This window comes from Apodemus sylvaticus, chromosome 18 (genome assembly GCF_947179515.1).
Source record: "Apodemus sylvaticus chromosome 18, mApoSyl1.1, whole genome shotgun sequence".
NCBI classification, from domain to species: Eukaryota; Metazoa; Chordata; class Mammalia; order Rodentia; family Muridae; genus Apodemus; species Apodemus sylvaticus.
In genome coordinates, this window is record NC_067489.1 from 33,662,982 (window position 1) to 33,679,279 (window position 16,298).

The 16,298-nt window shown below is 40.7% G+C and overlaps 1 long non-coding RNA gene across 2 annotated transcripts in view; it reads left to right on the plus strand.

The window, feature by feature from the left end:
* Positions 1-16,298, plus strand: part of LOC127668817 (uncharacterized) — a 71,161-nt gene that overhangs the window by 6,876 nt on the left and 47,987 nt on the right. The window contains exons 2-3 of one of the 2 annotated variants that reach the window (XR_007974216.1): positions 15,042-15,193; positions 15,750-15,950. This is a non-coding gene — a long non-coding RNA (uncharacterized LOC127668817). The remainder of the gene's footprint in view (positions 1-15,041; positions 15,194-15,749; positions 15,951-16,298) is intronic. The other variant, XR_007974217.1, reaches the window with a different exon arrangement.

Below are 16,298 nucleotides of genomic sequence, written 5' to 3' on the forward strand. Positions count from 1 at the left end.
ACACACATATACACACACACATACACACAGACAGACAGACACACACACACACACATACACACACACACACACACACATGAGAGTCAAGCTGGGGACAATGTTCTAAACAGAAGGTGGGTTTCTGTTTACCAGGAACCACCCTTGATCTTCCCCCAAAGGTCAGCTTCCTCTGGCAAAGGACCCGGTTCCAGTCAATTCAAACAGCCAGTATTAGCTCAAAGCCTCCATCCTGCTGGTCCATAAAATCTGCTTGCTTTTCTGCCCTTTTGTCTTCTTTCTACCTTCCCTCACCCCTGCTTCTGAGAGGGCGTTGGCGGTCTGATCCCAATAAACCTTTCTTTCTACCAAGAGTGTTCTTGTTTGCTGTTTCACTGCAAGCCTAGATTGTATCTTCCCCTCCCACTTGCATTTCTCCGTCTACAGTCATACCTTTAGGGGAACTAGGACATGTAGTCTGATTGAGAGAGGACAGAAACACAGGAAAATTTGTGGGCTCAAGAGAACGAAACCCCTTATCCTGGAGTCTGGTTAAAGCCTCTCACCTGCTAAGAAATGAGGAATCCAGCATAAGTAATATTTACTGTGAAGATTCATATGCAGATATTTTGTTAGAGTAGCACTGAGCCGGCTCAGGCTCTGAATGTATTTACCATTAGAAACACCCTTACTCCTCTCCTCAGACAGTGCCTACAACTCTCAAACAAGATCATTAATTTGTTCACAGTAAAGATCTTCTATCCTCCTGAAGTGTTCCTCCCCATCCCAAACTGATCTGTCAGATTATTTATATTCCTTATCAATCTCTTCAAAACACAAGCTTCAAAATCCTTTGGATAAAGTAAAGAGGATGAGGCCAGTTCTCCTTTGAGACACCTAGGCTCACAATTGCAAATGTCTTATTTTTTTCCTCTGAGTATCTGTCTTTCTCTCTCTCACTCTTTTCAAAGTTTTATTTATTTATTATATGTAAGTACACTATAGCTGTAGTGTCTTCAGACACCCTAGAAGAGGGAGTCAGATCTCATTATGGATGGTTGTGAGCCACCATGTGGTTGCTGGGATTTGAACTCAGGACCATTGGAAAAGCAGTCAGTGCTCTTAACGGCTGAGCCATCTCTCCAGCCCCCACCCCACCCCACCCCCCATCTTTCTCTTAATCTCCATACTCACAGATATCTACGTTTAAATGCCCTTCAATGAATAAATGACTTGCTCTTCCAAAACCCATGCTCTCCAGCTTCCTGTTTCTTATCACACTGGTACTTAAAATCCATTTTAAATATCACTAATACATTCCAACTCCCCTTCATACTGGCTTTTTCATTCTCCCTTAACAAAACTACTTAAAGGATTGGAATTCTTCTGACTGCTGGGGCATTCTTATGCCTCTGCCCTGTTCCCTTTGGTATACTTTGCCCAGGAAGCAGAAACAATCTTAGTAATCATTTAGCCATCTCAGTCCATCCTGGGATGCCGGGGTTCTCTGGTGTCAAAGGGTCAAGATCTGGAGGGGAGGAGAAAATTACTGGCAATTGTGCTTATTGGAAGCATATTTTACTAATTCTTTGAGAATCGTATATATGTGTACAACGTATCTTGATTATCTTCACTCCCTACTGCTCCTTACAATATCTCCAAGATCCACCACCACCTTACCATCCTCTGTACATCATGGTTTCTTTTGTTTTAAGAAATAAGCCTATCTAGTTAGTGCTGCCTCTAATACAGATTTGGGCACATCTACTGGGGAGAGGGTCCACCTAACAGAGACTACTGATTGGTTGTTTCTTTGCTGGTGAAATGATGAAATGAGCCAACTCAAGCCAGATTAGAATATATTAAAGGCAAGCTCTCTGGAGTGGGGGTCAGGGGGGTTCACTGATCCCAAGGACTGAGGCCAGGGAAGTCGCCATAGGGGTAGGGAGAGAAAAAAGAGAGAGGGCACATAAGCAGAAAGAGAAAAAAAGGGGCCAGGAGGAAGAGGAGAGAGGGAGGAGGAGGAAAAGGAGGAGGAAGAGGAAGAGGAGGAAGAGGCGGAGGAAGAGGAGGAGGAAGAGGAGGAGGAAGAGGAGATGGAAGAGGAGGAGGAAGAGGAGGAGGACGAGGAAGAGGAGGAGAAGGAAGAGGAGGAGGAAGAGGAGGAGGAGGAAGAGGAGGAGGAGAAAGAGGGAGAAGGAGGAGAAGAGGGGAGAGAGAGAGAGAGAGGGGAGAGAGAGAGAGAGAGAGAGAGAGAGAGAGAGAGAGAGAGAGAGAGAGAGGAGGAGAGAGAGGAGAGGAGAGGGAGAAAGAGAGAGAGAAGAGAGGGGAGAAAGAGAGAGAGAGAGGAACCTGGGAAAAGGCAGCCCAGCCCCTGGGCTGGAAAGTTCAGGGTTTGAGGCAGGGTGTGCCAGGTAGGGACTGAAGGATGCTGGGAGAACCTGGAAGACAGGTCGGCTTTGATATGTAAAATATGCACCTGGATCCCTTGTTCCAGGGTCCAAAACCAAACAACTACACCCTTAAAGAAAGTTTGCTTTTCTTCCCCCTACCTAGTAATAAACAGTTACTGTATTCTCAGCTAAGGTGGGGTCTGCGAGCCCTTCCCATTCTCTGCTGGAATGTTGACTGGCTTGATTTTGTACAAGTCTTGTGTTAGCAACCACAGCTGCTCTGAATGTATACGTGCAGAAGCCCTGTGTTGTCCAGAAGATGGTTTTGTTCCTGTCCTCCCTGAATAATAAATATAACTTCAGTTAAATCTTTATATGAGCATACAAATATATTTGCATGTAAAACATATACCTATACATGAAGCTTACAACATAGTAGGTCTCCATGTGACTCTTCCAAACATCCTAAGTGTCAGTTATTCCTCCCTTACCTGCTCCCCTTTTCTACCTTCTCAACTTTTCTTCATTTAATTCTTCTCCCCCATTATTCCCCTTCTCATCTATAATTCCTATATTCTACACTCTTCAGTTCCTCAGTATCCAACACCAACACCAATGTCTCCTTTCTAGGTTCCTAGATTCGATAGGAACTCTGAGTTAAACACACACACACACACACACACACACACACACACACACACACACACAGATTCCATGCTAGAATCTACGAGTGGGTGAGACATGTGAGATTTTGTTTTTCTAGATCTGAATAGCTCACTCAGTGTTTTCTGGTTCCATTCATTCACCTACAAACTTCACTTCTTCTTTATAGATGAATAAGATTCTATTTGTAGAGGCGCTGTGTTTTCATTGTTAGCCACCATTTGATGGGTATATAGACTGTTTTTTTTTATATCCTAGCTATTGAGAACAGATTATCTTTGAATATGCCAGTTCTTCATGATTTTCACTAGTATGGATCTTGTAGTTTAACTTAAACTTAGGAAAGGTGATTGATTACCTTCTATACATCCATGTGAATTTTAAGAGTTGAATTTTATTTTCTGTGAAAAGCTGCAATGGAATTTTGATTCCATAGATATCTTTTGGTAGGACCACCATTTTTATAGTATTGATATCCCACCAATCCACATGCATGGGAGGTCTCTCCAAATCCTGGTGCCTTCTTCAGTGTCTGAGAATTTTCATCATTTACATCGTTCAATTCCTATTCCTTTGCTATATTTATTCCAAGAACATTTATTTCAATGATTGGAGTTATTTGTCTGATTTCTTTCTGAGTATATGTGGAGGTGATATTTAGGAAGGCCGCTTATTTGAGTATGTTAATTCCATAACCGGGCACTTTGCTGAAAGTATATAAACTCTAGGAGTTTTCCCAATAGTGTCATTAAGGTCATCTGCAAGATGAGATATTTTGACTTATTCCTTTCCTACTCATATCCCCTTTATTCCTTTCTCCTGTCTGATTGTTCTAGCTAGGATTTCAATCTTTATTTCAAACAGGAGTGGCAAAAGTGGGCATCCACTTTTCCTCATCTTTGTGAGAACTTCCTGTTTAACCTGACGGTGCCTCTATTTGCCATGCATTTATTTATGTTGAAACATATTCTCTCCATCCCTAGCATTTTCAGGGCTTTTTCTTTTTCATCATGGAGAAATATTGTCATTTTGCCAAAGGTCTTTTCTGTATCAATTGAAATGCTCATGTGATTTGGTTTTGTGTCTATTTTGTGACTAATTACTTTTATTGCTTTGTAAATACTGAGTCAATCCTACATCCTCGGAATGAAGCTTGCCTGACCATGGTGAATGATCCTTTTGGTCTGTTCTTGGATACAGTTTGCAAATATTTTATTGAGAATATTTATCTCTATGCCTATTAGAGAGATTAGCTGATAATTCTCAGACCATCTAAATTTCTTGCTGTCTGATTGTTTGGTTTGGTATTGGGGTATGGTAGGTTTATAAAATGAGATTGGAAAGTATTCCTTCTTTGTCTATTTTATGGAATAATTTAACTCACATTGGTGTTATTTCTTCTTTGAGGTCTGATAGAAGCGTGTGCTGAATATTCAACTTTGGGCTTGATTTATCAGAGAGTTTTAAATTATTGCTTCTATACCATTAGTCATTGTATGTCTGTTTAAATTCTTTACTTCATGTTGGATTGGCTTTGGTAAGTCATATACATCTAGCAGTTCATCCATCTCTTTTGGATTTTCAGTGAACCATGAACTTTTAAAGAATGTCCTGATGAATCTTTGAATTTCCTCCATGTCTATCAGAATGCCTCCATTTCATCTCTAATTTTATTAATTTAGGTCATTTTCCTCTTTAGGTTAATTTGGCTGTTTGTCAATTTTGTATATCTTTCCAGTAAACAATGTTTCATGGATTCTTTTAATTATTGTTTTTCAATTTTATTTCATTAATTTCTACCTTGATCTTTGAGTTGCTTTCTGTTTAACACATTGGAATTGATTTGTTCTTGTTTTTCCAGTGCTTTATGTGCATTATTCGATTGTTCATGTGAGGTAGCCATGATTTTTGGATATGGGTACTTAAAGCAACAAATGCCACTCTTCAGACTCTCTTTGTTTGGATCTCATAGATTTAAATATGACATTTTCATTTAATTATATGAATTAGAATTTTCTCCTTCTTGACTTCTTGAATGAGCCATTTATTATTCAAATTATGCCTTTGAATCTCCATGAATTTGTGTAGTTTCTGTAGTTTCTGTAGTTTCTGATTTATCCCATTTTGATCAGATAGAGTATATGGTATTATTTTAAGTTTCCTATTTTTGTTGAGACTTGCTTTGTGTCCTAATACGTGATCTGTTTTTGAGAAGGTTCCATTGGGGTGTTAAGACAAATGAATATATTTTGGTGTGTGTGTGGAACATTCTGTAGATGTCCATTAGGCCCATTTGATTTAAGTACTAATTCCAGTGTTTCTTTATTCACTTTTTTATACAATCTGTTAAATTGAGGTATGGGGTATTGAAACTTTTCAATATTAAAGTGCTGGGATTAATCTGTGATTTTAGCATTAGTAGTACTTGTTTTATAAAATTGGATGAACCTATATTTATTGTGTATATATTTAGAATTGTAGCTTCCTCCTGGTGGACTGTCTCTTGATCAGTAGGAAGTAACCCTCTTTGATTTGATTTGATTCTGATAAGATTTAATTTCAGGTCCTTTTTGTCAGATAATAGAATAGCAACAACAGCTTATATCCTGGTTTTAATTTGCATGGGATAAGTCTTCTATCCTTTCAAAGATAGTGCTTATTCTTGAGTGTAAGCTATGTTTTTTTGAAGGCAGAAAAATTGTTTTCTCATCAAACCTGCTAAACAGCGTCTTTTGATGTATGAGTTTAGATCACTGGTACTCAGTTATTATTGGAAGGCATGTGTTGCTTTGCTCACTGTCATTTTGTTGACTCTGCAGCGCTTGGGATGGTTAGTCCTCGTGTTTAACTATTTCATTGAGTTGTTTATTTTATTATCCATCCCTTAGTTATTTTTCTCTTCAGACTGAAGTATTCCTTCCAGCATCTTCTGTAAAGCTGACTTAGTGTCTATAAACTTTTTAGTCTGCTGTCATCATGGGAAGTTTTCTTTCACCATCAATCATGACTGATAGTTTTGCTGGGTATATAATATAATATAATATAATATAATATAATATAATATAATATAATAGTATATAGGTTGGCAATTGTAATCTTTCAGAATTTGAAAGACATCCTCCCAAGCTCATTTCACTTTCAAGGTTTAGTCTGGAAAATCAGCAGTTATTCTATGTGGATAGCCCTTGTCTCAGTGCGTGGCACATGGCTTGGTTCTTGCCTCCCCTTGGTTCTAATGCCCTTTCTTTGTTTTATTTAGTGTTTTAAATATAACATGGCACAGAGTTCTTTTCTGCTCCTGTTTTCTGCGTGCCTCTTGTATATCTAAATGGGCTTCTTTGCTCCTAGATTTGGGAAATTTTCTCATGTTGTGGTGACCCCCCCCCACACACACACACCATAAAATTACTTTTAGTGTTACTTCGTAACTTTAATTTTGCTGCTGTTATGGATCATAATATAAATATCTGTGTTGTCTAATGGTCTTAGGTAACCACTATGAAAAGGTTGGCCAACCTTGGGAAACACTGCCTTGAAGTGGAAACTTAAGAGTTCTTTGGAAAGTTGTTTGGATGGTGTTTTGCTGGGGCAAACATGTGAAGGGACAGTTAGCTGAAGGGTGAAATAGGTGAAGAAGTAAGGCAGACTCACGAAGGAAAGTTTCACTAAGTTGACAGAGTGGTATCAACTGAGACAGACTCACTGCTGGAGCAAGGTCCCGATGAGGCAAGGCCTGTGGAGGACAGGCGATGTTTGGGGGGTTTAAATAGGACTCCATGGAGTGACAGAGACAGAGAGTTTGGCTTGCTGGTACAGCTCTCTGTGCAATGCTTGTGCATCTTGAGTCTTTGTTTCGCTAAGAGAGACACAGCTGAGAACTTCTGGCATCCCTCAGGATCCCTTCTGCTGACTCAAGCTGAGGCCGAGGCCTGGCTGTCTCTGCTAGGTCATGGTACCTTTGCTGCTGACCTGATACTTCCATGAAGTGTTTGTGAGTGCATGGGGCTGCTGCTGGCTGCTGACCTGTGAACTGAACTGCCGATTTCCAGACAACACAGATGGGAGTTGCTCCAAAGAACCATTCTAAACAGGTCCACTCCCCCACTCAATCCCTGTATCCTTTCTTTTCTACTACCTCTGGTGGGTGGTTGGCTAAAGTATTTAAGAGCCAGCATTAAAAATAGGATTTGAAAAAAATTAAAGTTACGCTGTCTTTTAGGGTGTGTAGAGTGCCCGACAGTAGTCAGTTTTCATAGTTCACCTGCCCTGATAGTAGAGCAGCAGGAGACTACAAAGCAGTGTGCTACCCACTGGCTGGTTTATGCAGTGCTATGCTCACACTAGTATGTGTAAGGGGAAATGAGGAGTGAGTCGAGGGAGAAGCGTTAGTTTGTTAGATGAGAAGTTGCTGAAGGAGATGTTTGTGGGAATGGGAATAGTTGGAGCAAAGAAAAAAATAATGATAATAGTGTGGCTACATGAAGGTTTTGGTTAATAGCTGATTTTAAAAGAGGAAGTAAAGATGTAGACCCAGATGTTGTAAATTGAGTCAGCCAGCTGCTGAGCTTTAGATGTAACAGTACAAGGAATGGGGACTGGGAAAGAACTGGAAAAAAAATAGAGAGTAGGGGAAGGAGGATAAGGGGAGGGGAGGATGGGGGAGAGGGAGAACTCATGAAAGAAGAAAGGGGGTGAATTGTGGGTGACAGTGTTGACTTGCTACAACATCTCACAGGACTCTATAGAAATAGCTACAAAGGAGGAAGGAGAGCTGGGTGGAGATGTGACCGACTACAAGGATGGGTGATAGACTCACCCAGAGGAGGAGTAGCTGTAGTGGGAGGGAGCACTGGGTGAGGACCTAAAAATAGATCACTGGCTTGATGCTGTTTTCATCTTCTTGGGAGAGCCTCTGTCTTGTCTCCCTGGTTCTGGTTTGTAGAAGGACTGGTCAGGCCCTTCTCTTGTGAGCTCCCAGCCTCCCCTGTGTGTGTAGTTTTCACGACTCTGTTCTGTGGGCTCTGGCTGCTGCATTCCTACAGAGCATGGTGGCCGGGGCTCTAGTGTTCAGCGTCGTTTAGAGCTTATCCTTGCAGGATAGTCACCTTGGCAACAGCCACGAGGACCAGTCCTTCAAAATCCCTACTGGCACCACTAGAGTTTATTTGCTGGTCAGTGTTTTAACCTCAGTTGCCTGCACTGAAGCAGCATTGGTTTCAGTCCTTGCAGAAGCTCTAGCTGAATAGAGAGTTTCTAGGTGCAATTGCAGAAGATTACTGCAATTAATCTTGGGGTGTTACTCATGTTGGTTTGGGAGCTAGTGAAACAGCAGATGGAGTCAGACACATTTCTTTTCCCTTTGTTTCCCAAACTGTAATCAGTCAGTTACTCTGACCTGGTATCTTGTCCACCATGGAAATTGTGTTTCACTTACTCGGTACACATGGTGGCCTACAACCATCTGTAACTCCAATTCCATGGGTTTGAGTATCATGTTCTGACTTCTATTGGAACCACATGGTGCACAGATAAACATGTAGGTAGCACCCCCACACCCCCACACACATACCACTAAATAAATCTAAAAAGATTACAACCCCCCCCACACTCGCACACTAAATAAATCTAAAAAATATTATTTTTAAAAAATTAGGATTGTATTGGCAAAAATGTAATAAAATATGCATGTACATGTACAACTTATACACATAGATTATATATGTGTATAGATATTTTCAAATTTTAGCTCTGCTTAATAGGATTATAAACTGGGAGATTTCTGTAAGTTCAAGGCTAGCCTGGTCAGCATATGGAGTTCTGGGCCAGCGGAGGCTACATGGTGAGACCCTGTGTCAAAAACAACAGAAACAGAGAAACAAACATCAACAACAAAATATACACACAGAGTAACAAAGGGGAGGGAGGGGAAAAGGGAGGGAGGAAGGAAAGGAAGGAGGGGGAAGGAGGGAGGGAGGGAGGGAGGGAGAAAAGGAGGAAGAAGGGGAGGGAGGGAGAAAAGGAGGGAAGGGAAAGGAGGGAGAAGGGAAGGGAGGGAGGGAGAGGAGAGAGGAAGAGAAAGCCCATTGGAAACTAGAAAGAACATCATTAATCATTAGGGAAATGCAAATCAAAACAACCCTGAGATCTCACCTCACACCAGTCAGAATGGCTAAAGTCAAAAACTCAGGAGACAGCAGGTGTTGGCGAGGATGTGGAGAACGAGGAACACTCCTCCACTGCTGGTGGGATTGCAAGATGGTGCAACCACTTTGGAAATCAGTCTGGAGGTTCCTCAGAAAACTGGGCACGACACTTCCGGAGGACCCTGCTATACCACTCCTGGGAATATACCCAGAAGATTCCCCGGCATACAATAAGGACACATGCTCCACTATGTTCATAGCAGCCCTATTTGTGGTAGCCAGAAGGTGGAAAGAACCCAGGTGTCCCTCAACAGAGGAATGGATACAAAAAAAATGTGTTATATTTACACAATGGAGTACTATTCAGCCATTAGAAACAATGAATTCATGAAATTCTTAGACAAATGGATGGAGCTGGAGAACATCATACTAAGTGAGGTAACCCAGTCTCAAAAGATTAATCATGGTATGCACTCACTGATAAGTGGATATTAGCTTAGAAACTTTGAATATCCAAGACATAATCCACATATTAAATGATATCCAAGAACGGAGGAGTGGCCCCTGGTTCTGGAAAGGCTCAGTGCAGCAGTATAGGGGAATACCAGAACAGGGAAGTGGGAAGGAGTAGATGGGGGAACAGGGGGAGGGAAGAGGGCTTATGTGACTTTCGGGGAGTGGGGAGCCAGAAAAGGGGAAATCATTTGAAATGTAAATAAAGAATATACTGAATTTAAAAAAAAGAAATTATAATGGGATTATTAATGATCACAGCCTTTTAATTGTGCTCTGAGCCTTTTCATTTCTTTATAAAGAAGAATTTTAAGCAGCGCACTAAGCAATAGGTTTCCTTATGCACTTTCTCAAGACGTTTACTATATCTAGCACAAACTGGTTTTATGTTATGGAAAAAGAGAGCCAATGGTAAATGTTATGTATATAAAGGTAATGGTTTCTAATTTATGAAAAGGTCAAGTCAGGCAAAGAAATGACACCATCAATCATGTGTTCTAACAAATATTTGTAGGGCACACACCAAATGCCAGGCATTGTTCTGTGCTCTGGAGACAGCACAGCGAGCCAACATGGCATGTCCTTGTTGGAACTGGTGCATTCGACAAAAGAGAGACTGCTGTAGGCTCACTACTTAGTTCCTTGCAGAGAAGTGTCTGAAACAGAGCATTCTTGGGGCTCTTCTGTCCCTGTGACCTTTTGACTCTTAACAACAATTACTCACAGTTTAAGGCCCACAAACTCAGAAGTGGGTTTTCAGTTAGCGGTGTTTATGTAACACCTGCGCTAGAGATCTAGAGGCTAGGAAGAGGAAATTGAACAGGAGGGATCCGCAGCTGGAGCTAATCACACAAAGCATCTGTATGCGTTTCTGAACTGTTTTGGGGGTTTCTTTTGTAGGGACTTAAACCACTTTTAGTTATATGGGGACCAATCCCTGTGTCCAACCCCCAGCTACACATCAGAATTCTTTGAATAAGCCTTCCAAGAGAGTCTGCTGAACTCAGAGTGAATATCCTTGGGAACTCTGAGATGATGTTTGGATTGTCACAACAGTAGTTGATTCTGACACTGAAGATCTTCTGATTGCATAGCGGTATATTAACTGTGCCAATATTAAAAATTATACCTTTGGAAGCAATTCTTCCAAATTCTATCAGTTCGAACGCCAAAAGGATGTCCCAGAACGGATTCTATCATCACAATGTACTTAAGGAAAACATACAAAATGAAAGCCTAAAAAAACGTATGAAAGGGAAGCATTCTAGCTGAGCTGAGACAGAGGGTGGGAACCTGAAACTTGCCCCTCCCCAGGGCAGGAAGCCCTGCCCTGCTCTTTCCCTAGGAGCTCCTGAGTTACAAGTTCCTTAGGTTATACTTTCAAACCATTGACTCTTAGACCTAACATCTGACCCTTGATTGATAATACCTTGACACCTCTTGTAATTTCATTTTCTGTTCTTTTATTATTTGCCTTTGATTGTTTTTTAAATCTACCTTGTCATTTTTCTCAGACAGAAGAAACTATAAAACATGAGTGTTATTTATGAATATAATGAGCACACGAAGGGAATGTATATAATTAAAAATGAAACAGCCAATGTACCAGTCAGAAAGCCAGAGTAGTGGCTCTGTGTATTCTGACCTTGCTAGCCACATGGAAGTGTAATAAATTCACGAGAGAAGCTACAGACAACCACGACTATTAAGCTAATTTGGAATATAAGAGTCCTTTAATTTTAGCCAGTCACGAAGAGTGGGCTTATGCGCTAAAGTCTCTTGGTGCTAAAGCTGAGAGGTACAACATTTTAAAAAGCAAAAACGGGGCTGGAGAGATAGCTCAGTAGTTATGAGCACTGAGTGCTCTTAAGGTCCTGAGTTCAAATCCCAACAACCACATGGTGGCTCACAACCATCTGTGAAGAGATCTGATGCCCTCTTCTGGTGTGTCTGAAGACAGCTACAGTCTACTTAGATATAGTAATAAATACATCTTTTAAAAAATTAAACAAACAGACAAGATCTGACTCCCTTTTCCCGGGTGTCTAAGTACAGCTACAGTGTACTTACATATAATAAATAAATCTTTAAAAAGCAAAAAACTACAGTGACATCAATGTTGGATGAGGGTCAATGTCCGTTGAGGCAGAACATAGTTAATTTCAGACACTGCATGACAACTGATTTTGACTCATACCTTCTTCAGATATTTTAGTTTAAAGTTTGTGTAAACATGAATTATTTTGGTTAATGCCTCTGGATCATGGACAGGGTCATGGAAATCTCAAATGTGTTGCTCAGGCAGGTGGGGCTCTTGCTGGGGGTTGGAGAGAGGGCTGAGAAGGGTCTGAACAATCCCAAAATAGAGTCAGCACAAGATGGCATTACCTTAGTCACTTCAGAAGACAAGAACTAGCCTGGGAATGTGGCAGAGTTGGTAGCTGTTTAACTGACTCTGTGATTTTTAATCCATTCACCCAAGACCTTAATTTCTCTCCCATATTTAGGGAAGCTTTCCTTGACTGATTAGCAGAATTCATTGACAAATTTGTTTTCCCAGTTTTACTCAATGTAAGTCTTGAATTTTTGACAGGAGTAAAACTTTGTTCTTGAGGAACTGATGAAAACAACTGTTGTTTGTTTGTTTGTTTGTTTGTTTTAATAGTGCAGGCTTATAAGAAGTACCTAAGGGAGTCAATAAGTTATTAAAATGTTATTGGGTCATTAGGAAAAACATCCAAAAAGACTCTTCAAAATACTGGGAGAAAGGTAATGATACACTCATGTATGTAGCTTCCAACCAGAACTCTGTAAGCTTACCAGTGTGACCATACTGGAATTTCAGTCAATAAATGTCATCTCTCAGATTACAGGAAAACAGCGATTCATTCAACAGCCAGCCATTTGCTGCCAGGAGAGCGGCTGCAGAACAGAACCTTCTAGAGGGGACCTCTAGAAGACTCGTGCAGTAGTTCACGCAGGAACTGGGCTTGTCCAAATTTTAGATAGACTTTAAAACACACTGCTTTAAGAGCTTCACACTGCTCAAAGTCCCCTTGATAAACATCTCCATGAGGATACGTACAATTTCTCTTAAGGTTCATGGTCTTATTCTAGGATTTCTTTGCTTGTTTACACATTAAAGAAAAAAAATCTTCTGGCGTGGTAATTCTTTAGGTTGGCAGAAAGAAATAATCAACTGGTTTCACATTTTCCATGAGGGGAAAAGTTTGTAGGTGTACTGAATTTCTTCTTGGGCTGGGAGGGACTTGCTCCGATTCAAAGACAAGCTTTGTACACTTTTCTACAAGGATGCCTTTATCTTCGAAGCTGTCAGCATTTCACAATCACAAGTGGTCTAGGTTGCTGTAACCTGCTGTATTATGTAGCTTTCACAGTGCATTTTTATTTGCAGGGCTTACAAAGAGCATATAATGAGCATTTATGAGTCTTCTCAGGCAATTTTTCAGCTCTTTTCTGGCATCGATCAACTGTTTTGCTTAGTGTGGTGAAGGTTTCTTCCAGATAAAACCTGACTTTGGCTCTGGAGTCTATTTTTCCAATGGCTATTAATCAGTTTTGCAAGCCGCCTAAAGTCCTTTTTTGGAGATAGGCTATTATAAATAAGCACAAACACTCACTGGTTCATCGAGGAAGTGGAGAAGTACAGGCCAGCTGTACGTGCAAACAGGCATGCCGGGGCCATAGGGGTGCAGAGGGTGACAGCCTGCTTCTCGGTGTGCACACACAGGTCATGCTGTTTCTCTATCCCCCTCTCCTGGAAGCTCTGAAGAGTCAAAAACAAACATGTTTCATGATGTTACTGTCAAAACAAACATGTTTCATGAGATGCAAGCTGTAACTTGAGATAATTTAAGTATCTATAGAATGCTCTCTTAAAGGGCCTCTACAACCACAGTTAATAGGACTCACCAGGGAAGAAAAAAAATGAGGCTTTTAACATGCAGTCCTCAACGGATTTCTTCACATTTCCATTTGGGCTAAATTAGATTGCTGAGTCAGAGTATGAACATATTGTTTGAAGAAATGTTTGTACTCTACATTAGAGGCACTGTTCACTACATTTTGTATGTTTAAAAATATATATTTAAAGTATAAATGAAAAATAATTAGGCTTGCCTTACAGTGGTGTGTACAGGAAAAACTAACTGCCGGTTTGAGGCTGGGGAAATGTTATGAAACATAGAATGATTGATAGCCAAAGGGAGAAAGCTTGGGGCAATACATTAAGTATAGCACAGATCTCAATCCATCAGAGAACCCAGTCTCATCTCCATTAGGAGTGTAGGGACTGGAGGTTTAGGGCCACAATTATTAATGGAAGGATAAACTCATCAGGACACCTAGGAGAGCTACTAACAAGTCAGCTTCCTTCTGTGGTGAACACTGAGGTGGATGTCTTTGTGTTTGCCATGTTTGGGGAAGGACAGAAAGGAAAGAATGGTACACAGAAAAGAGAAAACAGTCCAAGATTCTGGTGTACTCCAGTCAGGGAATAAACCAGAAAGCAGAACTTTTCTCAGCCTCAAAACAACAAATTACCAAGTAGTGTTATGTGTGGGTCTCCTGCATGAACTGTACGATTATGGAGATGTTTTGTGTGAAGTAGTTCTAGAATCTATGATACACTGCTATTTTATCCATGAATGGAGATTTTAATTGGAAAATAATCACCATGATGTCTCTTATATAATCTAAGCATGTCTATTAGTCAAAACTTAACTCTGTCACAAGTACATGTCAGTAAGTCATTAAACCACCTTGTTCTTCAAGTTGAGTGTTTTAAAAGAGCCAGAGAAGCAATTCACTTGCAGGCCACTTGCCAGTGTATGCAAGGCCATGTGTTTAATCCCAAACGCTGCAAAAAAACAAAACAAAACAAAAACAAAAACAAAATCCCAAGCAAACAAAACGACTTTTAAAAATGAGATTTAAAAATCTTAAACTTGAAACAAACAGCAAATGTGGAAAAAAACACAACCTTCCCTTTAAGAAAGTAGGGGATTGGGTCGCCCAAAATTTATATTTTTATGTGTCTGTGGGACCCACAGGTTTGTCTGAACATCACAACTTGTAGTGCTGTGTGGAGTCAGTTATGTCTCTAATAATCCAGGCCGGTGTATAGCAGCCACAGGATAGGCAAGGACAGACAATGCAGTTTGAAAGTCACCGGGGCCCTGCATATGCCTGGGCATCTTCTTTTATAATCCAAGATCTTAAGAAAGGCGCTATAACAGTTTGTAGTTCTTTGCATGCTTCTATGGAAAAAGAATGCATATTGTCAGAGGAAATTCAAAATAATGAACTGGATTTGTGGCTAATTTCTCTACAGGATCGTTCTCAGTTAGACTTAGCGATGAATTCTCAGTGATGACTCAGTTCTAGAGACCAGAGCTCAAGCTGTGTGAACATCGGAATATTCCAGGCTGCTGTATTTCACCGTGGTCAGAGTGCTACGTTTCCTTCTGACAGGAATTGAATGAGGTGAGTGGAAGATGCTGATCGCATTGAATTGTCATGGATTACCCAACTTAGTGATTGTGCAGTGGTTCTCTGAAGGAGTGCCACAGTTTGAAAGATGCATACTAAAGTCTTTACGGCACATAAAAAGGTTGACAAGGCTGGACAATCCTAGAATCCCAACACTGAAGAGGAGGAGGGCAATGGACCCATGGGGCTCACTGGCCAGGTAGTCTAGCAAATAGGTGAGCTCTGGGGTTGGTGGGAGACTCTCAAAACACAAAGCAATTGAGAAAGTCCCCTTGCATACATCTCTGGCCTCTGCACGCGTGTGTGCAGCACATCATATGAATATACACACATAGAGTAAAACATGGATAAGAGAAAACTCAGCATATATCATTTTCATAGCAGAAGTGAAGCCATAGGTTCAATCTTTAGCACCAAAGGGGGAAAAAATGTAGTCTAGATATGACTGAAAATTATGCTGACTCTATGGCTGTATATCCTCTCTGGGGATCCAGTGTCGACTTCAGTGATGGTCCTCAACAAACCGTGATGCATTGCTATTGTATGTTAGAATAGGCCCATCCATCTTGGACATGCCAGAAACTTCGGATGGAATAAGCCAGCTCTGCAATCTTGCACAGGATAGCCAGCTACCCGGCGATGCAGAGGAGAATAGTAGCTGAAAACCAATATTGCATCAAATAGAAGCTTCCAGGGAGAGTACGTTGAGGAGGCCAGGAAGAAGAATGATATGGAAAAGTCGAGGCGTATTGTAAGTTATATGCATCAATAATTACAATAGTATTGGACTGGGAGGAATCCCAGTTTTAGCATTCTCTAAGGTTAATTATGCATTCAGGTGTCTGTGTCCAAAGTGAGATTCACCATCTTCCGGGTGTGCATGAGAGAATTCACTCGATAATGTCCATTACCACTTAATTTTTATCCCAAACCAAGATTGGAAGCAAGCTTTATAAATATTTAAAAAAGAGGTTGACAATGGAATCCTCTGCAAATGAAGATACTCCAGAAAAACGGATCCCACATGGATATGTAGATGCTTCCAAGGAAGTGCATTATGGGAACTGACTCCAGCAATTATATAAGCTGAAGAGTCCCT